The sequence below is a fragment of the Dermacentor variabilis genome, chromosome 5, assembly GCF_050947875.1.
Source record: "Dermacentor variabilis isolate Ectoservices chromosome 5, ASM5094787v1, whole genome shotgun sequence".
Classification (NCBI taxonomy): domain Eukaryota; kingdom Metazoa; phylum Arthropoda; class Arachnida; order Ixodida; family Ixodidae; genus Dermacentor; species Dermacentor variabilis.
Window position 1 is genome coordinate 177,636,712 of NC_134572.1, and position 26,092 is coordinate 177,662,803.

The following is a 26,092-nucleotide window of genomic DNA, read 5'->3' on the forward strand; positions in this document are numbered from 1 at the left end:
AGAAGGCCCACCCCCTCGCTACCTCCGGTACGTTGCACATGACAGAAGCCAGTGCACTTGCTCCGCGCTTTCATCCCTTTCGGGCACGAGATTGAGCTGTCATCGTCGGCTATCTCTCGCACGCTTTCACTTGCGCGTACAGCATGCGGCACGCTGCGGCGATGTTATTGCCCTTGGACTGATTTTGATAGGGAACATCACAGCCAGGACGGCATATATGCGTCGGAATCGTTCATGTAATTGATATCACTATAAAATTGGCATCGCCAGTGCTCACTTCACTGGTAAAGGCGTCTTAGCATGTAGGCGTGGTCGTGGTCCTTTCACGGCAGAGATGTCACTAGTGCCCTAACAGTACGGCCGCTGCCAACGTACGATTTTGTTGTTTTTCTCTGTACGGGGGCATATTAGCGTCAGCAAGAGAAATTCAGTTAAGGTTCCTGAACAAGAAGACGGGCATTTAAAAAAAACTATAGTAGATGAACAAGATTCACACGCTCTGCATAACCGTGAGGAGGTCGTTTAATTTAACCGATAAGCACAATCTCTACCGTCTTCTAGGGCCCTTTTTTTCATTTTTCCATTTTCAACTCTCTTTGAACCTATTAGGCCCTTGTGCAACAAACCACAACCACCACATCAGCATTATCTTAGCAGTTTTGTTTCCACCAGTAAACGTTACTTTCCGGTAGCATCCCTCATTTCCAATATAATGCAAGGCACATTTCGGAAATGACTCCACTTAACATACATTACTGGCTTGCACAACCACTGGTCTTACAAAAATTGTTTATTTTCGAATTACTGTGCAATTGATCTTCTTGTCACTTTCTTTGATGAGGCGGTCACGCGCCACTCTGATCCTATTCGTAATCAATTCCGGTGTTAGTAGCGCGTGCCTTTTAACGTTGTGTATGCGAGTGCGTGTGTGTAACCTTGTGTCATTGTTCCTGCTTGGACTAATTTAAAGTCTTACTATCCCTCAAAGTGAATAACAATTACGTTTTACTTTCTATTCTTGCCAATTATCCCCGTCAACTAAGTACATTATCGACGAAACAAATACGTAGTGCTACATCTTATAACTACTAAAGTTAGCTCGTTAGCTCGTGCTACTTTTCTAGCAATAACAGTGGTACCTATCTTCTACAATTTTAACTGCACTGCAATCGTTCCATTGTCATCCCTTCAGCTTTGTCATCTAAATGTCGTCATTCCGTCGTCATCACACTATTTTCGCCATGCACTTCTCTTTAGCCTATCGTTCTCATACCATTTTTCATGCCGCCGTCGTCCTTGCATGGTCTTCATACTGTCGCATTGAAGTTGTCATACCGTCGCCGTGATTTCGTAGCTGTCGTATCGCAGTCATTCTAACTTTGTCTTCTGACTCTCGTCTTACCGCCGTCATCACACGATCATCGCAAAACGATTGTCGTCATGCCGGTGTCGTGGCGCTCACGTTTACCTTCATCATCTTCGTTTTACCTACTTCTCTGAGGTCATCTTATTATCATGCTGTCGTCGTCATACCGGCTTCGTCACTCTATCGGCGTCAATCTTTCATTCTTCCGTACTCATGCTTTCATCATCCAATCGTACTTATGCCGCCATTGTTAAGCCATGGTCGCCATTGCTTAGTCTTCAGCCAGCCGCTAGCATGCCTCTCTAGTCATGCTGTCGTGGACATTCCATCGTTGTCGCTCCACCTTCCGCACGCGACTCTCGTCATGCCGTCGTCGTTCCGCCATTGGCATAAGAGACTGGCCTTCATACCATTGTTCTCATACCATTGCCATGCCAACGCGGTCATTCCGTCTTCGCCATGCATTCGTCGTCATGCAGTCGCCGTGCTGCCTTCATGATCGTTCTATCGTCTTCCTTGTAACGTCGTCAAACGACTCTCGTCAGGCTATTGTGGGCACGCAATCTTGCTCACACAGTAATCGTCATACGATTTCTGCCATGCTGTCATTTCAGCATCATCGCTACTTCAGTAACGTGATCCCATTGACCTCGGGTTATCGTCATCATACCAGCAGTGTTGATCGATTGTGAATAATTCATCATGCCTGGTGATTTGTTGCCAGGCATTCGCTAACATACACCCTTGTCATACCGTCGTGGTGTAGCTGTTGCAGTTGGGCCATATTATCACTGCAGCTTCATCATCGTGCTTTTGTCACCCCATCGCCGTTACGCACTTGTCACCACCACATTGACCTCATGCTGTCGTTGCCATGCTGCCATCCTTATACTGCATTTATCCTTCCCTCGGCCTCGTTCCATAGTCGTCACTGCATCAGCGTCATACAATCATCTACCTCGCGAACTGAACTCGGCAGAACTCGTGAACCTGGTTTTAGAGAAGGCTTCCATGGACATTGCTGAACTACGTCGGAAGGTTGCTGTGAAAGTGAACTTGCGTCTGGCGATCTTCGACGAATTAGTTCTTCAATCGATGCGTCGAAAGGACTCTGCATCACGGTCTTCGACACAAGAGATGAGCCTCGTTTCGAAAGCTTTCAGCTACAACAAGAACAGATTGCGCAACAAAACCAACTGGTGACATCGCTTATAAGCTCTCTAAACGCTGAGAAGCCGGTGACTAAATTTGCAGAACACGATGCGTTCGACGGCATGTCTTCAAGTCTAGAAAGTTGGCTTGAAATCTATGAATATGCCGCTGGGAAGAACAAGTGGCACACTAATGAGGACAAGATTACTAACATGCGGAGTTAATTAAGAGGTGTTGCACGGAAGTGGTACGATCTGCACATTATTGAAGACGCTTGCATCTCTTGGAACCAGTGTAAGGAAAAATTCTTCACGACATTCCGAAGCAACCCAGTGCAAAGATGCGACGTCGCGCTTAATTTCATATTCAAGCAGGGCTCCCTCGTCGTGTATTTCTTTGAAAAACGCCGCCTTTTAAAGCTGGCGAAGCCTATGCTTCCTCCTTCTGCCGTAGTATCACTGATACTGCACGGACTGCACGCGATATTCCTAAAGCTAGTGCAAGCACGATCACCCAAAACTATGGACGGGCTCCTGGAGTGCCTTCACGACATACCATCTACTTCAGAAGAAAATATAACCGCTAGCTCAAGCAGTCGCTTCAGACGGACCGGCGTGGATTGGTCCAGCGTCATCCGCGAGAACCGAGTTGCCTTGCAGGCAGCACAGAGAACTTGTGTTGGCGTGTTCCCAGAGGTCGGGTGAATAACGTCGACAACGACTTTGTCTCCCTGCTTTCAGGCGCTCAAAAGCTTCCGACGACAAAAAACTAATAAACAAAGTCCGATCCGATGACCCCAACTGAGACTGTTTATTTAACTTGCTCTAGCCTACTTCGCATTCCTATCAAAGTGGGAAACACACGTATGATGGCTTTCGTTGACAGCGGTGCTTCTGTGTCTATAATAAATGTCAAGCCTTTAGATGCAAGTCACCTGCATAGTGGAAGAGTACTACAGGTGCAAGGTTACGATGGAAAAGTGACAAGTGGAAAAGTGGGCCAGGCAGCAGCGCACCGAATACCATGCTGAACCCGTCCTGCCTTCTTGCGCAGGTTCTTGCTGTGTGCCTGTCAACGCAAGTTTCATCGCGTTCTCCTACAAGATTTATCCTCGCACAAATACACATTTCAGTCACGATTTGACGAAATGGAAGACCGGTCACGTCGCGACAACCTAATTTTCTATGGCCTTCTCGATTCCAAAGAACCTTGGAATGACACTGAAAAAAAGTTAACAGATGCAATAATTTCAGTACTTCCCTCATTTTCTGCCGATTTCATCCAGCGTGCTCACCGGTTAGGTTCAATCACTCCTGCCAAACCGCGTCCCATTATTGCTAAGTTTTCCAACTTTAAAATTAAGGAAAAAGTGCTATCACTGCGTGAGGAATTCAAAACAAATAACATATCCATCAGTCAGGACTTTTAACCCGGAACCCGCGTAGCTAGAAAGAAACTAAAGGAATTTGCTCATAGCCAACTACAATCGTCCTCGTCCCAGCTGCGTTACAACAAAATGTTTTTAAACAAAAAATGCTTCATGTATAACCCTGCCTCCGATAAGGTAGAAGAAATCGAGCTACGTGGAAGGCCTGCTGTTGCTGCACTTAACCCCGGCACTTCAAGCTAGGAAAGCGCGAGGGGTGACGGGCACTTAAGCTGTTCACGTGTAACTGTCCTTTTTACTAATGCAAGAAGCGTACTAAACAAATATAACTCCTTATCATCCGCAATAGACACACTTTCTGCTCATATCATTGCTCTGACCGAGACCTGGCTGCATGATAACGTTCAAGATGTGGAAATCTTCTAAGATGCATACCGTTTCTGTATTTATCGTTGTGACAGAGATGTGCGCCGTGGTGGCGGTGTGCTCGTCGCTGTCTCTAAAGATTTTTTATCATCGCGCATTGACGTCAACACTAACCTGGAAATCATCTGGGTGTCTTTAATAATTGACCATCAAAATATAGTCATTGGCATTTGTTACCGTCCTCCCACATACACTCATTCTTTTGTCCCGGAACTTCATGGCAGTATTAATGACATTTTCTCACGTTTTCCTTTGTCTCCCATATTTTTATTCGGCGACTTTAACTTTCCTAACATAATGTGGAACACAGAACCAGCTGCTGTGTCACCATTTTCCTCTCAAGCCGACGATTTTTTAGAACTATGCTCTACGTTTTCATTATCGCAGTTAACCACTCAAGCTACTAGAATCACGCCTGTCTCAGCCAACACCCTTGATCTAATCCTTACAACTATACCTGACCTTGTTTCTAGTATTTCTTATTTACCAGGCATAAGCGACCACTCGTTACTTTCCTTTTCTATTGATGCACGCGTTCCAAAAAACAGCAAAATACGCAAGACAATTCGTGACTATGCAAGAGCTAATTTTGAGGCAATCAACAAAGAATTAGCAGATTTCACTAACACATTTCTGACTAACTTTGATGAACGTTCTATTCAACATAACTGGGACATGTTTTCAACAAAAGTAAACAAATTAATTGAAAAATACATCCCTGTTCGTATTATCACATCTAATCCTCGAACACCATGGTATAACTCCCATATCAAACGGCTTTCTAATCGAAAGAAACGTCTGTATCGCTTGGCCAAATTATCATCCTCAAACACGCTGGACGGCCTATGAAACTGCACCTGATACTTACATTGCAGCATTAAAGGAAGCTAAAGATAACTTCATGTCGAATACCTTACCCCAACTTCTGAATTCTAATGTTCGAAAGTTTTGGCGTATGATTAACCCCTGTCTTGATAACTCCATTGCCTTGTTAGACACAGCTGGCAACCCCGTCCCACCTAACCAATGTGCTGCTATCCTTAATGACACCTTCTCAAAAAATTTCTCCGTAGCTACAAATACTAATCTTCCAGACACTTTTCGTTACAGTTACCCATTCATGCCTCCCATTATTGTTGACACGGCTGGAATTACGAAACTCATCAATAACTTAGAGCACCATTCCTCCCCTGGTTATGATTCTATTGATTGCAAATTTCTTAAAAATACTTGTGTCTACAGCTCAATCATACTAACAAAAATATTTCAGCAATCACTTGACACATCAATTCTTCCAACCCAATGGAAAATTGGGAAGGTGATTCCAATATTCAAATCAGGCAACAAAAGTTCACCATGTATTTATCGACCCATTTCGATTACTTGCACATGCTGCAAACTCTTAGAACATATTATATACTCGAACCTTGTCGCCTTTCTCGAATCTAACTCCTTTTTCTCACCAGCTCAACATGGCTTCCGGAAATCATTTTCGTGTGAAACGCAGCTCATATCATTTACTCATAAACTGCACCATATTCTTGATCGTTCTTCGTTAGCTGACTGTATTTGCTTATATTTTTCTAAAGCATTCGACAAGGTCTCCCACATACTTCTTTTTCATAAACTTCGTCAACTTAATATCGATAATAGTCTTTATTTGTGGATCAAAGATTTCCTTTCAAATCGTTCCCAATTTGTTGTAGTCAACGAACTTTCTTCTAACCAATGTCCTGTTCAATCTGGAGTCCCACAAGGATCAGTATTAGGCCCCCTTCTTTTTCTCATTTTCATTAACGACCTTCCTTCTTTAGTTTCTTCTAATATTCATCTTTTCGCTGACGACTGCGTTATTTTCCGTGATATAGTTACTGATAACGATGCTAACATTCTCCAGTCAGATTTAAATTCTATATCTCACTGGTGCAATACTTGGCTAATGGAATTAAATATTAACAAATGTAAAGTGATGCGTATCTCTCGCGCATCCAGCAGTCCTGGTCCATATTACCTGAACAACTCTCCTTTAGCCGCGGTTTCCTCCTATAAGTATTTAGGCGTTCATATCACTTCTAATCTAAGTTGGTCTCTGCATATTGAGAAGATAATTAACAACGCTAACCACATGTTAGGTTACTTACGCCGTAACTTTTCTGCAGCCCCTTCGTCTTTAAAGCTCTTATTATATAAAACACTCATTCGATCTAAATTATAATGCGCCACTCCAGTCTGGGATCCAAGCATTAACAATTTGGTTGCCTCACTAGAAATGGTGCAGAATCGCTCTACTCGCTTCATCTGTTCCTGTTATAACCGCACTGCTAGTATAACTTCTATGAAATCTGATATATCTCTCTGATCCCTAGCATCCCGCCGAAAACATTTTCGCTTGAACTTTTTCCATCGGCTTTACTATCACCCTACCCTCCGTGACGAATTCATTCTTCAGCCACATTATATATCTAACCGTCTTGACCATCGCTTTAAGGTTGGTATCGAGCCATGTCATACTAAAACCTTTCTTTACTCTTTTTTACCTCGAACCTCACAAGATTGGAATCACCTTTCTTCCGACATTGTTTCCATTAATGATAATACCCGATTTAAACATGCCTTAGCTAACATTGTATAATTAGGATTTAGAATACCTTAGCATGCTTTGTGATATTATGTTTATTATGTTCATTATTATTTTGTTATTATTATGTTACTATGCACTGTGTTTATTCTATACCCACTCCCCTCTGTAATGCTTCGGCCCTGAGGGTAAAATAAATAAATAAATAAATAAATGCATAATCAGTGGGCCTCAGTAAACATCGAGTTCGAAGGTCATGAAATAGAGAGTGAAGTACTGTTGATAGAGGGGCTGACGTACGACTTTCTGCTATCCAGACCAGATATAAAGAAACTAAAAATCAACGTAAAGAGGGAAGATGCGGTATTAGTGGAAGGACTATCAAGGGAAAAGACAGATCAGGACAGAAAAGATAAGCTGCGATTTGTCAAGTGCGCGGAGGATATTTCAACGACCTACCCTGAACTGGTATACATAGAAAGCTATCCACAATGCGATGAAGACACACAAGGTGCGTTTCGTACTAACTGACAAAACCGTCTTCCGAAAATCACCTTATAACATGTCGAGAGAGCGCAAGATATGGTTGAAGAAAGAATTGCAGTAGGTGCTAACGCCGATATAATCCGGCCTTCGGTGTCACCTTTCGCCTCTCCCATAACTATTACGCCGAAGGAAGATAGAACTTTCAGACTGTGCACAGATTACAGGGTTCTTAATCGCCAGACAGAACTTATACAATTTCCCATGCCGAAGATAAACACTATTAAAGATGAGACTGGTGGTTGCCGAAGTTTTTCACGCATTGACTTGTGCAAAGGTTTCTGGCAGGTCCCGCTAACCGAATAAACAATAATGTACACTGCTTTTATCACGCCCTGCGGTCTGTGCGAGTATAACCGGCTTCCTGTCGGCTGGAAAAACTCGCCAGCATGGTTCTAGAAGATTATGAACGAAGTCCTAAAGCCTATCCTAGATGTCTTCAGTAACATGTACATAGACGGTATTATCGTCTTTACCAAAACATTGGCTGAGCATCAGGAACACCTATCTCAGATATTAAATGCCTTGAGCTTGGCGCAGCTCAAGGTTAGTTTTAAGAAAAGTGCATTCTTTCAAAGAAAACTTGTGTTTCTTGGAAGAGTCTTTGATGGGACTACCAAAAGCACGAAACAAGAGTCCTCGAGAGGATATCCCAACTGGTAAAACCATATGACGTCCACTCATTGCGTGTGTTTTGGGGATTAGCAGGGCATTTCAGACCTTTAATAAAAGACTTTGCCATAAAAACAAGGTGCATCGCGCGCCTAACGCAGAAAGAAGTTCCATTTGAGTGGGATGAGGAATGTAAGAGAGTCTACCGTGATCTGGTGCACAGAATCTCTGCTCACCCTGTTCTACGCATACCAGATTTCAATTTACCCTTTGAATTGCATACTGACGCCTCACACTATGGAACAGGTGCAGTCTTGTACCAGAAATGCCCAGCAGCATCCGGCCGAGAAAAGCGACATGTAGTAGGCTACTACAGCTACACCCTTACGCCACCTGAAGTCAGCTACACCACTACTGAAAAGGAAGCTCTTGCTGTCCCTAAAACAATTCAATACTTCCGTACGTACCTAGAAGGTGCGAAGTTTACTTTGTTCACCGATCACCAGGCACTCGATCATCTCTTGAATATGACGCAAACTAAGGGACGTATCGCCAGATGAGTGAACTACTTGCAGCAGTTCGATTTCACCGTCTCCCACAGACCTGGACCCATTTTGACTGATGCAGATGCATTGTCTAGACTGATGATACAGGTCAACAAAGAACTACCGGAAGAAATCAATGAAATCAAATTGTGGAAAGGCACTGAACAATTGATTTTTATGGAAGGTCGCTATCAAGTCCCGCCAACGCTGGTTTCCAGGGTGCTTTATTTGTACCACGATAGTCCAGAATCCGGAGGACACGACGGATTTTGGCGCACCAACAACAAGCTAGTCAAGATATGTACGTGGCCTCACATGAAAGAAGACGGCAGTCAATACGTTCGTTCACGCCACATTTGTCAAGTCAACAAAGTGAAATATAAGCAGCCTACGGACGCCATAATAATACCTTGCCACGCGAACGTGTCTTTTGAAGTTATACACCTGGATTTTGCCGAGCTAAATGAAAAACGAGAAGGAGTCCGAAAAACGCAAGCTTTTCTTCTGGCCATAGATGAATGCACAAGGATGGTGACGGCACGGGCAGGAAAAAAAATATGCGAATAGTGTCATTCCCCTCTTCCAACGGGATATGTTTAGGATAACCAGGACGATCGTATGTGACAACGGTCCAGCGTTCAACAGTGAAAAACTAGCAAGATTGGCTCGAGACCACAATATATCAATCAAATTCTGTACGCCATACCATCCCGCGGCGAATGGGCTTGCAGATGTGAAACAACACAAGAGGATGTACGATGTTTCCCTGGTGGATGGAAATGCTCTTTAGAAGCAGCTGTAAGACATCACAATCGCTCCTACACCAGTGGCTTGGGATGCAGCCCGCAGTTCGCTTCTTCAGGAGAAACCCCTATTCTTAAGGCGGACCCTGAACTGGGGCTGTTAGAAAATCTCAATCGAGGACAAAAAACAAAAATCGCAGGAGGTGAGGCAACGTAAACGAATGAAAAAAAATTTGGACAAGAGGCATTGCTCAGATATCCGAGACATTCAAGTCACCGCCCTCATTCTAATTAGGAAAGGAGTAGGAGAATCCAGTGCCAAATTTTATGGTCCTTACTCTGTGACAAAGCCACTCAGAAAGGAATATTGAAGACTGTGTGGTACATTGGCGAACGGGGCTCAGTTGAATGTGCTTCGATTGGAAACGTTTTCAAGTATTACCCCAGGAGGGGTTAGCGAAAGAAACCTGGAAGAGTGAAGCGTTATGAGTCTTCGAATAGAAGAAGCGCGGGAACCTGGTGACAGGAGAAGATAAGAATGAAGTGAGAATAAAAGGTAGACGAGATGGACGCCATTTCCACAGCAATGCTTTACGTCTATTGTGTCCTTTAACTAGGAACGCTACATGTCAGTCGCTTATATACAATGAATGCAGACCCTGAAAAAATTAATGCCAAGCATACCCATGGCATTGCGGATGATGAGAGCTGGCTAGTCCACATTGCGTTTTTAGTGCGTAAGCATTCTTTGGCGAGTACCCCGTCCCGGCACGCGAAAAGTGTAATGCCCTGACTCTACACAAAAATGCGTTATTTGCAAACATAAGACATTTTAGCGTTATAGTAGCGTAAATATATATGATTGGTAGCTTTATAAACAATGAGGAACAGTTTAAACCCCCATAAAGAAAGATATGTGAAAGGAGAGTAACCACAGAGACACATAGGGCTCTTTAGAAAATGCACGGGGAAGCTTATATTAGGGTTGGGCCAACTGAAATATGTGAATGGCTCCGCTTGAAATTTGGAGGCGGGGCAACTGGAATTTCTGGATGGGCAAACTCGAAATTTCGAAGTGAGCCAATTTAAATTTAGGGATAAACCAAGTTGAAATCTCAGGGTAGGCCAACTTAAAATTTGGACGGGGTGTAACTTCAATTTGGTCATCGGTGAACGTAAATTTAGGGGTGGGCGAAATCAAGTTTAGCGCTGGGCGAACTTGAAGTTTGGGGAGAGCCAGCTTAAATTTGTGGTTGGGCTAAACGAAATTTGGGGGTGTGCTTACGCATACTTAGACACCGAAAGTAGAGTTTTTGCATAATGTTTCAGCTCTTGAATTTGCTTTGAATTGGGCGGCGCCGCACGCAAGAGTGAGTGACGATTATTATTTTGTTTTCTCACAGTTACAGGCAATGTGCAGTCGGTCTTCACATCATCGCACATGATTGCTCGCACTGAAATAGTAAAACCGTCCTATTCGGTTGACAGACCACAGCACAGAAGCAACTTACAAATTGAGAAGACAAACATGGATAAATGATGCACTCGCGACTAATTCATTTTAAGAAAGCACGCTGAATATAACAGCTGCGGCGCACATGCGCACACACACAAAGAAAAAAAGCCAAAAATAGAGGGATGTGCCACAAGCAATACCAGAGCATGGGCCCTATAACGTAAAACTATTCGAATATGTTTTTACTCCAATCTCCTGACGTCAAATTTGCGTAACCACCGACGCAAGCACCGGGCGGTCACCCGCAGCGTTGTCTGAACAGACCAATGAAACGCTCTCCTCGTTCATAGGAGGTCACTTTTTTTTTTTGCTTGAAAAACGAATAACATTGCCTACACTGAGGGGCCTGTCGTATCTACTAGGCTTACAAGAGGCGAACAGAATGCTCAGGTGGAGAGGGATTCGATGGGGCAGAGCCAGTGCACTGAAAATAAATAACCAGATGAAGAGGGTGTTGCCGGCGTCTGCTATTGGTCCACTTTCCTTGCTTAGATTGCAGTGGCTAGTCGAAAATGGCGGCGGCATGCAACGGAAGCTTAAGAATGACGCTAAAACGGATCCTCAGCAAAGAATAGTTCGCCGAATTAGATCGTAAACATACCGAAAGTGCTCGAAAACGCTACGCGGCCACGCATGAAGTTTTATTATACGCCAATAAAACCATGCTCTCCGGCAGGTGCCAGTAGCCAGCGCCTGATCAAACGGCGGCAGCCATCTTTTATTCCTTTCGGAACAGGGCAGCCTGCGGCTATTCAGAAGAAAATTTAGTTTTGTTCGGCACAATAATGCATCTTTAATGCGTACACGTCACTTTGACGAGGTGAATTTTCTCGGTTTTGTGACGTCGCGTGACAGGCAGGTGAAGTGGGTGCAGCCCGAAAACTTTTGACCAATAGCCGGGGCTAATGACGAAAAGGCATCGAATCAAAAATAAATGTTTTCTAATTTCGGTCAAATCATGCATAATCAGTGCGTACTCATCATATCAGATGGGGAGGTATCGCGGTTTTCGTGACTTCGCGTGACAGACAAGTGAAGTGGGAGTGGTCCAAAAATGTTTTTTACCAATCGCGGAGGGCCGATAGCAGAAATGGAATAGAAAAGTTTGGAATAGTTTTACGTTATAGCGCCCCATATCGACAAAGTAAATCATTCTGTTATGTGGCAGAAAAAATGTCTGGAGTATAAAACTAGCCTCGCAGCTTCTTTTACTTCAGTATGCCCCGTTGATACGGCTTCAAGAAGAGACCAACCGCATCATAAACGTCACCTTCAGAATTTTCCATGCGGTTACTATCATTTTCCAAAACTTTCTACACCACATGGGTGCGCAAGTAGCCCAAAAATCATGCGCTTCCATCGAATACTGCATCCAGCCGGCGGGAGACAAGGAGCAAGCGTGCCGTGCGCAGCGAGCGCAGCCGGCGCGCGAAGAGAATCGAGGAGGAAAGCGCCGCGGGAGGAGGGTCTCGCTACTTTCAAATTATCAAAGGGTTTTAGCGCCCACTGGTGCCATAATGGAAACAAAGCGCTGCATGGGCGGAGCTCTCCCTGCTGCGGCTGCTGTGAAACGCGTCAACGCGTAAACTACGCGCTGCTTCTCGCAATCTCCCGACTAGCGAGGCAGTCGCGCCCCGCTTCCCTCTGCGTGCGATGTCCCGCGCGAGACTCCGCGCAAGCCAATATATCGCGAAATGAAAACAAGTATAGAGCTGCGCTCAAATTTCGTATTAGGGAGCATTGTAATCGTCGGTGATTTTTTTTTTCTTTTCTTTTTTAGGTCCACCTAGCTTCCGACCTCGTAACGAAACTAAGGTGTCATAATTGCTGGGAGGTTGCAGAAATGTTTGATTACGTTTTCTATTTAATTTATGCATTCCTCGTACTCATGCGAGACGTGGCAGAAACTAAGGCACACAGCCTTAAAGAGGACCCTGCCCCCTTAACAATTTGGCATAGGTACGCATTATGCGTCATACATATCTCAATTGGCATACAGCAGTTTATATACGATAGAAATCAGTGCATATATAGAAGAATGCAATGTGTAAGCCAATTTGACTGAATACTCAAATATCACGCATCTCTCATTTTCAAGTGTAAAAGTACTGACGTTTACTACACATTCAATTAATAGTTTTCATTGCCATAAACAAAAATATACAGATGATAAGATCATTTGTATCATATTTACCACACTATTAGAAAATCTCGTCAGATGAGGATTTCGTCATCTATTAAGACAGAAACAACATGACACAGGTATCGCCGTCATGAGTCAAAGCTTCCACATTCGGTAATTGCAATTTATTTTCTAGTTGCTTAAAAAGGGCTGTACTGGCACTCAAATTCTGCAAGTTATCTGCTCTATATAGAAAACGCTTTATGCCTTAAAATTTAGGTCTTGTCTTCGGTAATTTGTTCGCGTATTCGGTTTGTGCATTGCATTTTGCCTGAGGTTTGAATGGAGTGTAGTGTTAACGAAATCGGGATATATTGCGGGTGTCCTCTTGTGTACGCAGAAGAGCGCCGTCATGTAATACTGTCACGGTTGAGCAGTGAAGACGGCAACGATGAGGGCATGGCTGAACGTTCCCGCTTGAAGAACTTCAGTTTCTTCAAGTTGGTGTTTACTGCATATCATATTGACCGCAAATAAAGACGGAGACAGCGGAAGAGAATGCAAGACCAAACATCTACCACCCGTGTCGCTTTTGTGTTCTCTTCCACTGTCCCCGTCTTTATTTGCGGTCAATATGTTATGTTCCAGCTACGCTTCCGCCTACCTCGAGACAGCTTTGGTCTTATCAGAGAGTAATGGCTGAATAGCGGGACTGTACGCAAATTTTGAAGAAGCCCATGATAATTAGCCTAAATACTTCCTAGTCTCTTCTGTAAGACACGAATTTTTTTAAGTTTCGTTTTCGTAGCCCAAACAGAACACCATAGCCGAGCTTAGAATAAAAAAAAGCACCTAAAACTGTTGTTCCTTGAGTCAGACCGGGTACAAATGGGTTATTCTGTATATTATGGCAACGGACTTAGAAATTTCAGTACAAAGCTTATTCCCAGGCACATTCCATGATACCTGCTTATTAAACCTTTTAATGAGGCCCCATTGTAGGTAATGCAAGGCTCGAAGTTAGGGATTTTGTTGTTTCATCAGACGATAACATAAGTTGTTATTTGTGTATTTAATTTTTTGTATTTAAATAATTCATATGTCTTATTCAAGGATTTAGCGGCCGTACTTAGATATCCGCGTGTTACTCTGGCTCTTTAAGGTTGTTTGATGAAAAAAAGGAATTTGCGCAATTGCATGCATCACTAATTCAAATGGATATGTTATCTCCACGATGTCATTCACATGTATGAGAAACAAAAGTGTACGTAAATTTGAGCCCCTTGTGGAATTGCTCTCAGCTTTACTAACATACTGCAAGCAGCACTTTCCAGATTTAGAAGTCGCACACGATTACAGAGGTATGTCGGTTATTAGGTCAAATATAGCGCACTCGAGAACTTTCAGTTAACAAGATTTTATGGTTGATGGAGTCAGATGCTTTTTCAGCCTAACGAAAAATCGAATGTAAATGTCTCTTCTTCTACAGTGAAAAATATTTTGTCTTTCCTGTGCAGTACACCTTACTGAGTGCCTTCTTTTTTCTCGAAGTCTTGTTCCGATGTCATTATTACTTCTTGATCATAAAAAAAATATAACAATCCGTCAAAGAGTACGTCCTCAAATTTATTTATTTATTTATTTATTTATTTATTTATTTATTTTATTCATTTATACAAGATAGCCCTAAGGGCCCTCGCAACCGAGGGTATTATATAGGGGGCGGAGGGCACAAATACAACGACAAAAAGAACACATGTGACGCTATACTAACAAGTTAGAATTTCGTTATACAGTCATAACACTATGTAACACTATACAAATTAATAACAGCTATACAACCTACAAAGAAATGTATCTAAATAAAGAACGAGAACAACCATACAAGTATAAGGAATAAAACAAGAAAGCCAATGCACATATACATAACAGCTTACACGAGGATTACTCTGTAGTACAGGGAGACAGTAGATTTAGAAATTTATGGTGATCTGTTGTGGTAGCAACACGTGGACTCAAAGCGTTAAAGTCACTTATATTGCGTCGAATGAATGAATGTGCGTAGTTAAATGAACGATATTACAAGCGCTTCACTTTGAATGGATGGACGCGTCTATCAAAAATAGCAGATGGCAAACAAAAAACGTCGTTATGAAAAGTTGAGTGATGATAAAACTTGCGAAAAAGTGATAAACGTGCCATTTTACGGCAGAGAAATAGTTCTTGAAAGCCAGCACGTTTCTTCAAAGCTGTGATGCTGGTATGACGTGAATTATCAGAGTAGATGAAACGAACTGCGCAGTTCTGTAGTGATTCAATGCTATTTATTAAACATGCTTGATGGGGGTCCCAAATTCCCGAAGCATATTCGATTTTAGGTCGGATTAGAGCGGTATAAGCGCGTGATCGGAGGTGGGATAGGGCATGCTTTAAGTTATGTTTTAAAAGACCTAATGACCGATTAACGGATGCAACAGTAAGGTTCATATAATGGTTCCATGTTAAGTCGGAATGGATCTGAATGTTTTCTAAAATACATATAGAACTTAAATTGGCCGGGGATTTCAGAACTGTTTTTACCCGCCCCTCTTACAGACTGGTAGCAGGATCGCGCGCCTTAAACCATCCAGAAAAATTGCGCTTCGTACAATTAAGGTAATGCAGCCCAATACATCGCTTATTACTTTTGAACCGTGTTTCAATGTGACAGGTGCAATGTCATTGCTTCCAGTGGCTACATTATCTTTTAGTTTGGCAATAAGTTTATAAAATTTGCTTTATACGGGTAACTCGCGAAACTTACATCTTGTCATACTTATTCTGGCCTGCAAGCTTGTTTACGACATGTGATAATTCCCTGGCTGATAACGGATTCGTGTGAAAAGACACCCACATAATGCAAGCAAGCTTCTCCGCGGTCGCATCTTATGGCGTTTCTGAATTTTCTTTATTGCGTAGGCATGTTGGAATCCCGAGTGCATATGTATGTATGACAAAACGCATGATTCTTCTCTATCCGGTCATAAAGCTTTGTATCAACCCACGGCGTCCTCGCTTTTTTTCTCGTTCTCTTCCCGCATCAATAAAATAGGGTATTCGAGTGTTTCCAAAGTCATCGTCCGGTGGAGCGGCATTTCTTCGCATATTTTTGCCCTGTCACTTTCTATTTGTGCAGTGGTAGCTCACAGCAGCAGATAAAACCCCTCATGTGACTTCGACATAGAATAGCTTAGTCGTCCAGGTATCTATCGAACTAGCACTATAGTTGCCCACATTCTGGTTCGTGATAATGCATCATTTCCACAGGAACAAAGAGGAGAATATTTCGTTTAGTGCTATAGTTCTGCTTATTCGCGGTTCTTGCGCATATTTCTATCGCCCATTATTGCGCATGGATTATAATTCAAACAGGAATTCAGAAGAAAAATGTTCAATGAGCACAATATTTTTACATGACCAGTCGAAGGTTTCTACATGAGAAAAACCGCATTTGCTATTCGTTTCCTTACTTGTATGCTTTCTACGTCACCAACCACGAAGCTGAGCTTTTGAAATGTGGTGTGTGTAAGTGATTGCTTAATATACGTAAATAGCAGGACCACCCTCTTTTGTGTTTATATGCAGATGTGGGCAGCGGCCCACGTTAAATTAAGTTAACTGATCAGTATTGCTATTCCATGTTTCGGCGAATAGCAGCGCGTCGAACGCCATGCAAATTAAGCAATATATATATATATATATATATATATATATATATATATATATATATATATATATATATTCAAGGTCTACCTGTTTCCTGAAATAAATGGGGACATTGTTAGTAATACCATTCAGTCAGACATTGCTGCTGTAACTAATTAGTACAAAATATGGCGAAATGTACTAAATGTTGATAGATACAAGGTTATGCGTTTCGCCTGAAACACTAACACCTGGCCCTTTATCACTTGTACAACGTTGCTTTAGTACCTGTCACTTATACGTATATAGGTGTTCATATATCATGTAAATTATATGGCAAAACACACATTGGAAAGATTAATGACGATGCGAAACGTATTCTGGGATACTTACGTAGCCAGTTTTCTGCATCTATCTCCTCAGAAATACGTCTACTTTACAAAACCTTAATATAGTCAAAGCTTGAATACGCTGCTTCAGTGTAGAATGGTAGGCATGAAGTAATCACTGACCTAGAACTTGTTCAATATTATCCGGCTCGTTTTATTCTCTTTAACTGCAATCGCAGTTCGAGCTTAACAAATCATGGAGGCCAGCCTTTCTCTCCGTCTTCAGGAGCTCGTCTAAGCTTTTGCTGCTTGAATTTATTTCAGTCAATATACTACCATACCGTTCCTCAGCGTAAACTTTTTTCATTAACGCAATACGTCTCACATAGCAGTGATCATCGTTATAAAGTAGGCATCTCATTCTTTAAAACTAAATTATTTCCTGGTTCTTTTCTACTGCGCACAGCAGTTGATTAGAACGACTTTCCCGCTGACATAGCGTCTAATGGTCATAATCAACGCTTTCGTCATGAACAAGCCAGCATTTTGTTCTAACGTTCTTATTTTAAACTTTTTACTGCTATTATTACTCATTGCATTTTTACCTGTTGCCTTTCGTGTCCGTTTTCTTTTTTTTTTTTTTTTGCTCATTCAGCTCAATATTGCCCTTGTCCTTCATGGTAAAATAAAATATAACAGGAAATAGCAGGAGAACCGATGATGAAAACGTGTCTCGACCCACTATTTTTTGTGCGTGTGCATGTATGTACATCATGCGTGTTATTCTCCCATGAACTAGCTGTGTCAATTTTAGACAGTTTTTTGAAAGCATAAATGCCAATAATCGGCGCGTTATAATCTTTCCGTGCCAAAATCGTTCCATCCAAGGTCCAGATAAGATTTCATTTGGCTTATTTCCTTTTTTGCGTGACCTCACCAAGCAGCTTGTTCTTTCGCTTTGTTCGGTGCTCGTTAACGTAGATTCCATTCCCTGCCTGTTATCCTAGCAATTTGCTATTTAGTCGATTTTTTTCTTGTTTTAGCTAGTAACCGATCCCATTTTTTTCCTCCCGACGAACCAAAAGATGCTTTTTCACTCCAACTCGGAGTTACAATTCAGTAGAACGTATCTGTCAGCTTGCACGGCATTTTCACCAATAGTCTTTACAATTTTCTCTACCTTTTTCAGCGCGTCATTCCCAGGCGAGATTCGTCTAATCTTTTTAATTATTCGGCCGCTGGTACTGCGTCAGTTCTACTTTCTGCGACAGCATTTTCATCATCTGCTTTCAGAGAGCTGTTTGGCGTAGTTACTTATATTGTCACTTTTCTAAGCTTTGTCACCTACCTAATGATGTCTCGCATGCGGCAAAATATGTGCGCACTGTATTTAACACTGTCTCTCCACTTATTTTGCTTAGTTCGCACATCCCGATTAAAATCGTGTAAATTTCTGGAGATTTTTTCGGTGACTATCGCGTCTGTTCACTCTTGCTAACGAAGTCACATAGTTCAGTAGGAAAGAGGCCAGTTCAGTTCGATAGCAGCGCACAGTGCTAACGAAAGGTAAAAAAAAATGTTGACCTATCCTTTAGCATACGCTAACGAGGATGAAGGCGAAAGCCTGCGCGCTCACGAGATATTCGCAAAATTACTTTACATTCTCATTCGAACGCGTTGTTACTTCTATTGCTCGTTTTCTCTAACCAAAGGGCGTAGGCTCCAGTGTGTTAATTAACTATACCATAATTAACTGTGCTTCCATTATCTATCCCTTTAGTGACATGAAAAGTCCTGGATTCTAGTGTCTTAACAATTATATCCTAGTTAATTGCACCTTCATTACCTTGCCTTAATTAATACCAAAGGTTGTGGGTTCGACTCCAACCAATGGTCGTGGGTTCGACCATCAATGGTAGCATCACCAATTTTAGTTCCATTGAATTTTCGAGGCATTTTTTTTTTACTCTCATTATTTGGCACCACAAAGGTTGTGCGTTAAACGCCCACCAAAGGTCATGGGTTCGAGTCCCACCAATTTTCGTTGGTTTGACCATCAACGGTGGCACCATCAATTCTGGTGCCATTTAGTTTTGGTGCCATAACACCGGACGGTTATTTTTTCGGTCACGCCCGACAACAGATTTTTCGACCCACGAGCCACATAAGGCTTTCGGCTTAATAAAGCATTGCCTCAGGATCAGTCTCCAGCAGACACAAATAACGAAGGATAAGTGACGTGCCTTCAATGCGCCGCTGCCGAGCAATGGAAACTATAGGAAATGTCGTCACTTATGCATTTGCAAAGGCGATCCAGCGCAGAAGTTTGGTCTCGCGGGCCCTGACTGCTGTTTCCTTCGAAGTGCATAGTTCGTCTGCATAACGGCCGAACTAGCATTGGTTCCCGATCGCTCTTGCAAACGCAGATGATGGCGGATTACTTACATGTTTTCCGCACACCGATGCCGAACTGCCCCTTTTACTGTCTTTTAAAACCATGAAATCAAAATCTTGCAGCCTGCCCTTTAGAAGCACACCACATTAGGTGATACAACTAAGATGGGGACCACAGCGAATGTCTAGAAAAATCGATTATGAACCACCTAATGGAGTACTCCGCAGACCTCGATATCTTCGGAAGACATGTTCACGTTTTGGTTCGTTTGATCTAATTATTTTAACAAGCATAATAAATAGTCGTTTGTGTAGTACGCGTACATGAATTGAAATGTCTGACTATTTACACGGTGTATTTACACTGACGTGCAAGGCTCTCAACGAAATTGTGGACAGCTCGCAGCCAGAACGACATTGTCCTCCTTGGCATCATCGCTGCAGCGATAGCTCCTTCTTTTCGACTTCAGCACACTCGCAATATAGTGAGGAATGAATATTATTAGTTGCATAATGTACTGATAAAACTAAACTGCGAATCCAAGTACATAACACCTCATTTATATTGAGCATAGTCAGATTTTAAAATCTGAACCTTGAGAGAAATTGTGATTTTTGGGCGATGAACTGAATAGGCCACTCACCAGTGTAATTAGAAGTCGGTCCACGTTAGGAGCATTAAAATCATTATGACAGCTAATTGAATAGAAATGAATAGGGCACAGAAGACGGAACGGTAAAATTCAGACACACACGAACCGTACGAGCGCTCATACTGTTCTATGTGTCTGAACTTCACTGTCTCGTCTTCCGCGCACTATTCATTGCTATTCAAATCATACACCAACAATCCCAAAATGCTATGACTGCTAATTGTCTCAAAAATACTAGCATGCAAGTTTGGTGTTGCTGCCATCTATCGTCAACTTTGTGATTTGAATGAATTAATCAAATGTGTATTTCCATATTATAATACACAAGTAACAAACGCTTGTCGGACCTGTAACCAAAGGCTACTTGTAGGTCTGATAAATAAATATAAAGGAAATCCTAGCACAACAAGGAATAAAGAAAGAGCAACACTAATTGTATATACAAGATTCTTGGTTGTAAATTCACAAGTCAGCAAAAGGTAAGTGAAAAGAACAGAAACTAACATAAATAAGAGTACGAAAGAACAATGTATGGGGCACAATTCAAATACAGGAGAATATTTATCGAAATTTTGATGTGCACGGTGGTGTAAATATTGTCACGTGGTTGTGACGTTGAAGAACACAGTAGCAATACCGTTAAAGACAAAACTAACTTTTATTGGACAAACCTGTGCCCACAAAAACAGGCTACACTTATAGCACAACCATAGCGGCGAACACGGTCGGCGATCGTCGAAATTCTGATCAGCGAGTCAAGCGCGTCGGCTTTTATACAGCAGTCGACGAATGTTCCAGACCAATCGTTGGGACCAGCATGCCTTCCACAAAGTTCTACAACATTCGAGTCACGCGATGAAATCAGATAACACAAGGTTCGGCGACAACAGACAGCGGATAGAGGCATCGATAATTTTCCAGAAACTTCGGATAAATGCAGGCGCATCGCGCGCTGTGCGATAACATTTGTTAGGCGGCGAAACGTGGTCGCCCGATAAAGATAAGTACACGTGTCAATATCTTCTACGTATCCCACAAAAGATGCGACACAATTTTCGATTAGTACGGAACTCATTCATAAAACATATATATTTTTTTAATTACAATAGGTACATAATGAGCAAAACCAGAGTGACATGGCATTTTAATACATGCTAAAAAAGCACAATCACGTCACACTAAATACATAAAATACGCAGCAAGTAGTCCATCAGTTACAATTTTTTATTCCTTTGTACAGATCTATCAAGGAATTCACGATTACTCTGTCTTTAACCAAGAAAGAAAAATATTATATTATGGAGTTAGGAAAGCCCGAGGAATTACTGATCTCCACTGGAAGTTCTTTCCAGCTTCTAATGCCTCTGAACTGTAGCATACACTCTGCGTATACATTGCTTATGCTGTGAGATTAAAATGACCTGCAGTTACATTTTTTGTACAACGTGATGACGAGCAAAATATGGATGAGCTGAATCGGTGGTTCAATTTAATAACCTTATAAACAGACAATGAAATGCTCTGCTCGAGTAAGTAGTCGAATGGTAACATTTCATATTGGTGGAATAATGGGCCATTGTGATCATAATACTTAGAATAAGGCATAACTCTAATAGCGCGTTTTTGGAGCATGATAACCGGATTTAATATAGTTTAACACAACCATCCCCACGAGTTGATGCGATACCTCAAGTGATTTTCATGAAAGCAAAATACATTAGTCGTAAAACTCAGCACTCAAAGTACTCACGGGCTAGAGATAGGCTGTAGCAAACAGATGCTAATCTAGAGCAGACGCTTTTTATATTATTTTCTCATTGCAGGTGTTTATTAATATTACCCCAAGGTATTTGTAAGAACTTGTATGTTCCAATGAAATGTTACTGATGTGTACGTTTAAAGCTGTAGTATCTACTCTTTTGAAGTGTGACTAAAAACAATATATTTTGTTTCCTTTGCGTTAAGTGTTAATTTATTACCTGAGAAACAGTCCGAAATTCTCTTTAACTCGAGAGTTACCTGATGACCAAGTTCTGCAATATTACTAAAATTAAATTATGGGGTTTTGCGTGCCAAAATTACTTTCTGATTATGAAGCATGCCATAGTGGAGTACTGCGGAAAACGTGCAGCTAAATAGAAGTACACGGGTGTTTTCACATTTCGCCTCCATCGAAATGCGGCGGCGCCGTGGCCAGGATCAAATCCCGCGACTCTGCGATATTATCCGCAGTTACTTAATGCATGTATCATCCGCGTACATTAATATTTCTACAGAGCCAATTATTTGTTGCAGGTCATTTATATACAACGAAAAAAAAAGGAACCTAATATGCAGCTCTGTGGGACTCCAGTAACGATATATTGTTTTGAATAAGTTATTGATTTTCAGGACCTCAGATTGATTTTTCATATTGACACGTGTACTTATCTTTATCGGGCGACCACTTCTCGCCGCCTAACAAATGTTATGACAAAGCGCAGGACGCGCCTGCATGTAAAAGAAGGTTCTGGAATGTTATCAATGGTTCCGTCCACTGTCTTTCACCGCAACTTGTGTTATCTGATTGCATGTGTGCGCGACGCGAATAATGTGGAACTTTGTGGAAGGCACGCAGGTCCCAGCGATTGCTCTGGAACATTCGACGACAGATGTATAAAAGCCGACGCGCTTGACCCGCTCATCAAATTTTCGACGATCGCCGACCGTGTTCGCCGCTATCGTTGTGCTATAAGTGCAGCCTGTTTTTGTGGGCACAGGTTCACCCAATAAAACAGTATTGCTACTGTGTTCTTCAACGTCACCACCACGTGACATCTGGTGGAGGTGCTTGTGCGTTCAAGTACCGAACGCCCCCGCAAAGCCGCGATCCAATCGCGAAGTCCGAGGACAAAACCAACATCGCCCAAGACCAGCGTGCTAGTCGCAGACTGCAAGGACTGCCCCGAGAGCACGGACTTCTACCTGAGACGACAAAGAAGATCGGGGTCAAAACAACCCCAATGGCTGCCCCAGCGTCCCCCGTTGTCCTACAGCAACCTCCGGACCCACCGACCTTTCATGGAGCTGCGACTGAAGTCCCGGAATCCTGGCTGGAGACCTACGAACGAATCGCGGCTTTCAACAAGTGGGACTCTGACGACAAGCTGCGGCATGCATACTTTGCCTTAGAAGACGCCGCCAGAACGTGGTTTGAAAACCGGGAGTCGACCTTGACGACATGGGACCTGTTCCAGAGCGGCTTCCTGCGCACCTTTACCAACACACTGCGCAAGGAAAGGGCAGAAGCCATGCTGGACACCCGAGTGCAGCTACCTAACGAGAACGTTGCCATATTCACGGAAGAAATGAACCGTCTGTTCCACCACGCCGACCCGGATATGCCCGAGGAGAAGAAAGTCCGTCTTCTCATGCGGGGTGTGAAGGAAGAACTTTTCGGTGCAATGATACGAAGCCCACTGAAGACCGTAGAAGAGTTCCGTCGCGAGGCCACCAGCATCGAGAAGACACTCGAAGTGCGGAACCGGCAATTCAACCGCCGCACGAGCTCTACCAATTACGCAGGTATTCAATCACTGACCACCGACGATCTGCGCGAGACTATCAGACTGGTCGTATGGGAAGAGCTGCAGAGGTTGTACCCCAGGTCGCAGCCTCAAGTAGCCTCAATCAGCGAAATCGTCAAAGATGAGCTTGAGCGATCACTTGGAGTGCCTGAGCTGCAACCAGAATCACCGCAGCGGGAAGCTATGAGCTACGCCGCCGTCGCCAGCCGTCAAGGCCCCCCTCCACGACCCCGCCAGGGCCCTATGACGCCACAATTCCGTCGTCCACAGCCGCCACCGCCAGCCCGCCTGCCCGTCGCCCAGCGCCGCTACGCGAGGAAGACGGGCATTTGGCGAGCCCCACCACCACCCGCTCTGCTATCACTGCGGAGAAGCCGGCCATGTGCACCGCCGATGCCCATACCACGACTTGGGACTGAGAGGGCTCGCCGTCAACGCGCCGCGTCCACAGCTTGGGGAGCGCCCACGTGACACCGCCGATTACCTAGACGCCACTCAGTGCGACACTCGACAACCATCCCGTTCGCCGTCACCAGGCCGCTACCTGTCGCCGCAGTGCCGTCCATACACTGGCCCAGCCCGGGGCCGGTCAGCGAGTCCATATCCGGAAAAGTAAAAGCAGCAACCGATGGAGGTGCGGTTGCTGTTCGTCGAACTGACGAAGATCCTCCGCCGCCGACGAAGACGCCGAAGAAACTACCTCGACGGCATAACGACACGCCGCCGTCCCGACGAACTGTGAAAGCAAAGAATACGACGACGAAAGACGACCTGACGACGTCCCAAACCAGCCACAGGTCAACGCGACACAGCCTTGATCCGATGCCCAGACCTAACTGTAACGCAAGACAAAGAACCACCGACCTCGACGTGCTTGTCGACGGCCATGCAGTCCCCGCCTTAGTCGACACAGGGGCCGATTACTCCTTCATGAGGGGACACATCGCCGCCCAGTTGAAGAAGGTTAAGACTGCATGGGAAGGCCCTCAAATTCGGACCGCTGGAGGACACATGATTACACCGACTAGAATCTGCACGGCAAGAATTACCGTTCATGACCGGACTTACCCTGCCACCTTCGTTATCCTCCAACAATGTTCACGCGACGTCATTCTCGGCATGGACTTCCTAAACCAACACGGCGCAGTCATCGGCCTGAAGTCGAAGTCGATAACCCTGTCTGAAGATCAAGCGATACCTCCAGAGAGCTCTCGTAGTCACCATGGCTTAAGCGTTCTCGAAAGTCAAGTCAGCATCCCGCCTCGCTCCAGCATTGTCATTTCCGTCGGCACTAAAACACCTGCCGACTTAGAAGGCGTCATCGAGGGCGACCAACGTCTACTGCTCGACCGTGAAACTTGCGTCGCAAGAGGGATCGCTCGACTGCACGGAGGGAAAACTGAAGTGTTGCTGACAAACTTCAGCCAGGAGTTCAAGCACATCAACAAGGGCACGACGATCGCGTACATCGAGGAAATTCTGCAAACTAGTAATGTGTTTGTCCTCTAGGATTCCGCAGCATCTACCTCGATGACCATGCTTCCCGAACCAGGCGACAACATTTATCCAAGTCTCCCCATGATTAAGCAAGAACAGCTCAGAAGTGTGCTCCGACGATACAAAGGCTGCTTCTAGACGTCATCAAGGATTCGACAGACACCAGTGGCAAAGCATCGCATCATCACCGAGGAGTGCGCTCGACCACTCCGCCAGAGCCCTTACCGAGTTTCAACGCGAGAACGTAAAGCTATAAGAGAACAAGTCGACGAAATGCTCCACGACGACATCATCCAGCCGTCGAAAAGCCCGTGGGCATCTCCTGTTGTACTGGTGAAGAAAAAGGACGGAACCCTACGGTTTCTGCGTCGCTTATCGTCGACTGAACAAGATCATGAAGAAAGACGTATACCCTCTTCCACGGATAGACGACGTATGGCATCGGCTCTGCAACGCTAAACACTTCTCGTCGATGGACCTCAAGTCTGGCTACTGGCAAATAGAAGTCGACGAGAGAGATCGCGAAAAGACCGCCTACATCACGCCAGACGGCCTCTACGAGTTCAAGGTCATGCCATTCGGATTGTGCTCGGCGCCTGCAACTTTCCAGCGCGTCATGGACACGGTGTTAGCAGGATTGAAATGGCAGACCTGTCTTTACTTGGATGACGTCGTCGTCTTCGCCGGAAATTTCGACGATCTCCTTAGGCGGCTCGCGACAGTACTCGAGGCCATCAAGTCATCAGGGCTCACTCTGAAACCAGAAAAGTGCCGCTTCGCTTACGATGAGCTTGTGTTCCTAGGCCACGTCATCAGCAAATCCGGAGTACGCCCCGACCCGCAGAAAACGGCTGCCATCGCAAAGTTCCCGCAGCCCATCGACAAAAAGGCAGTGCGTAGATTCCTGGCATGTGTGCCTACTATAGGCGCTTTGTCAAAGACTTTTCACGCATCGCTGAGCTGCTAACGCATCTAACCA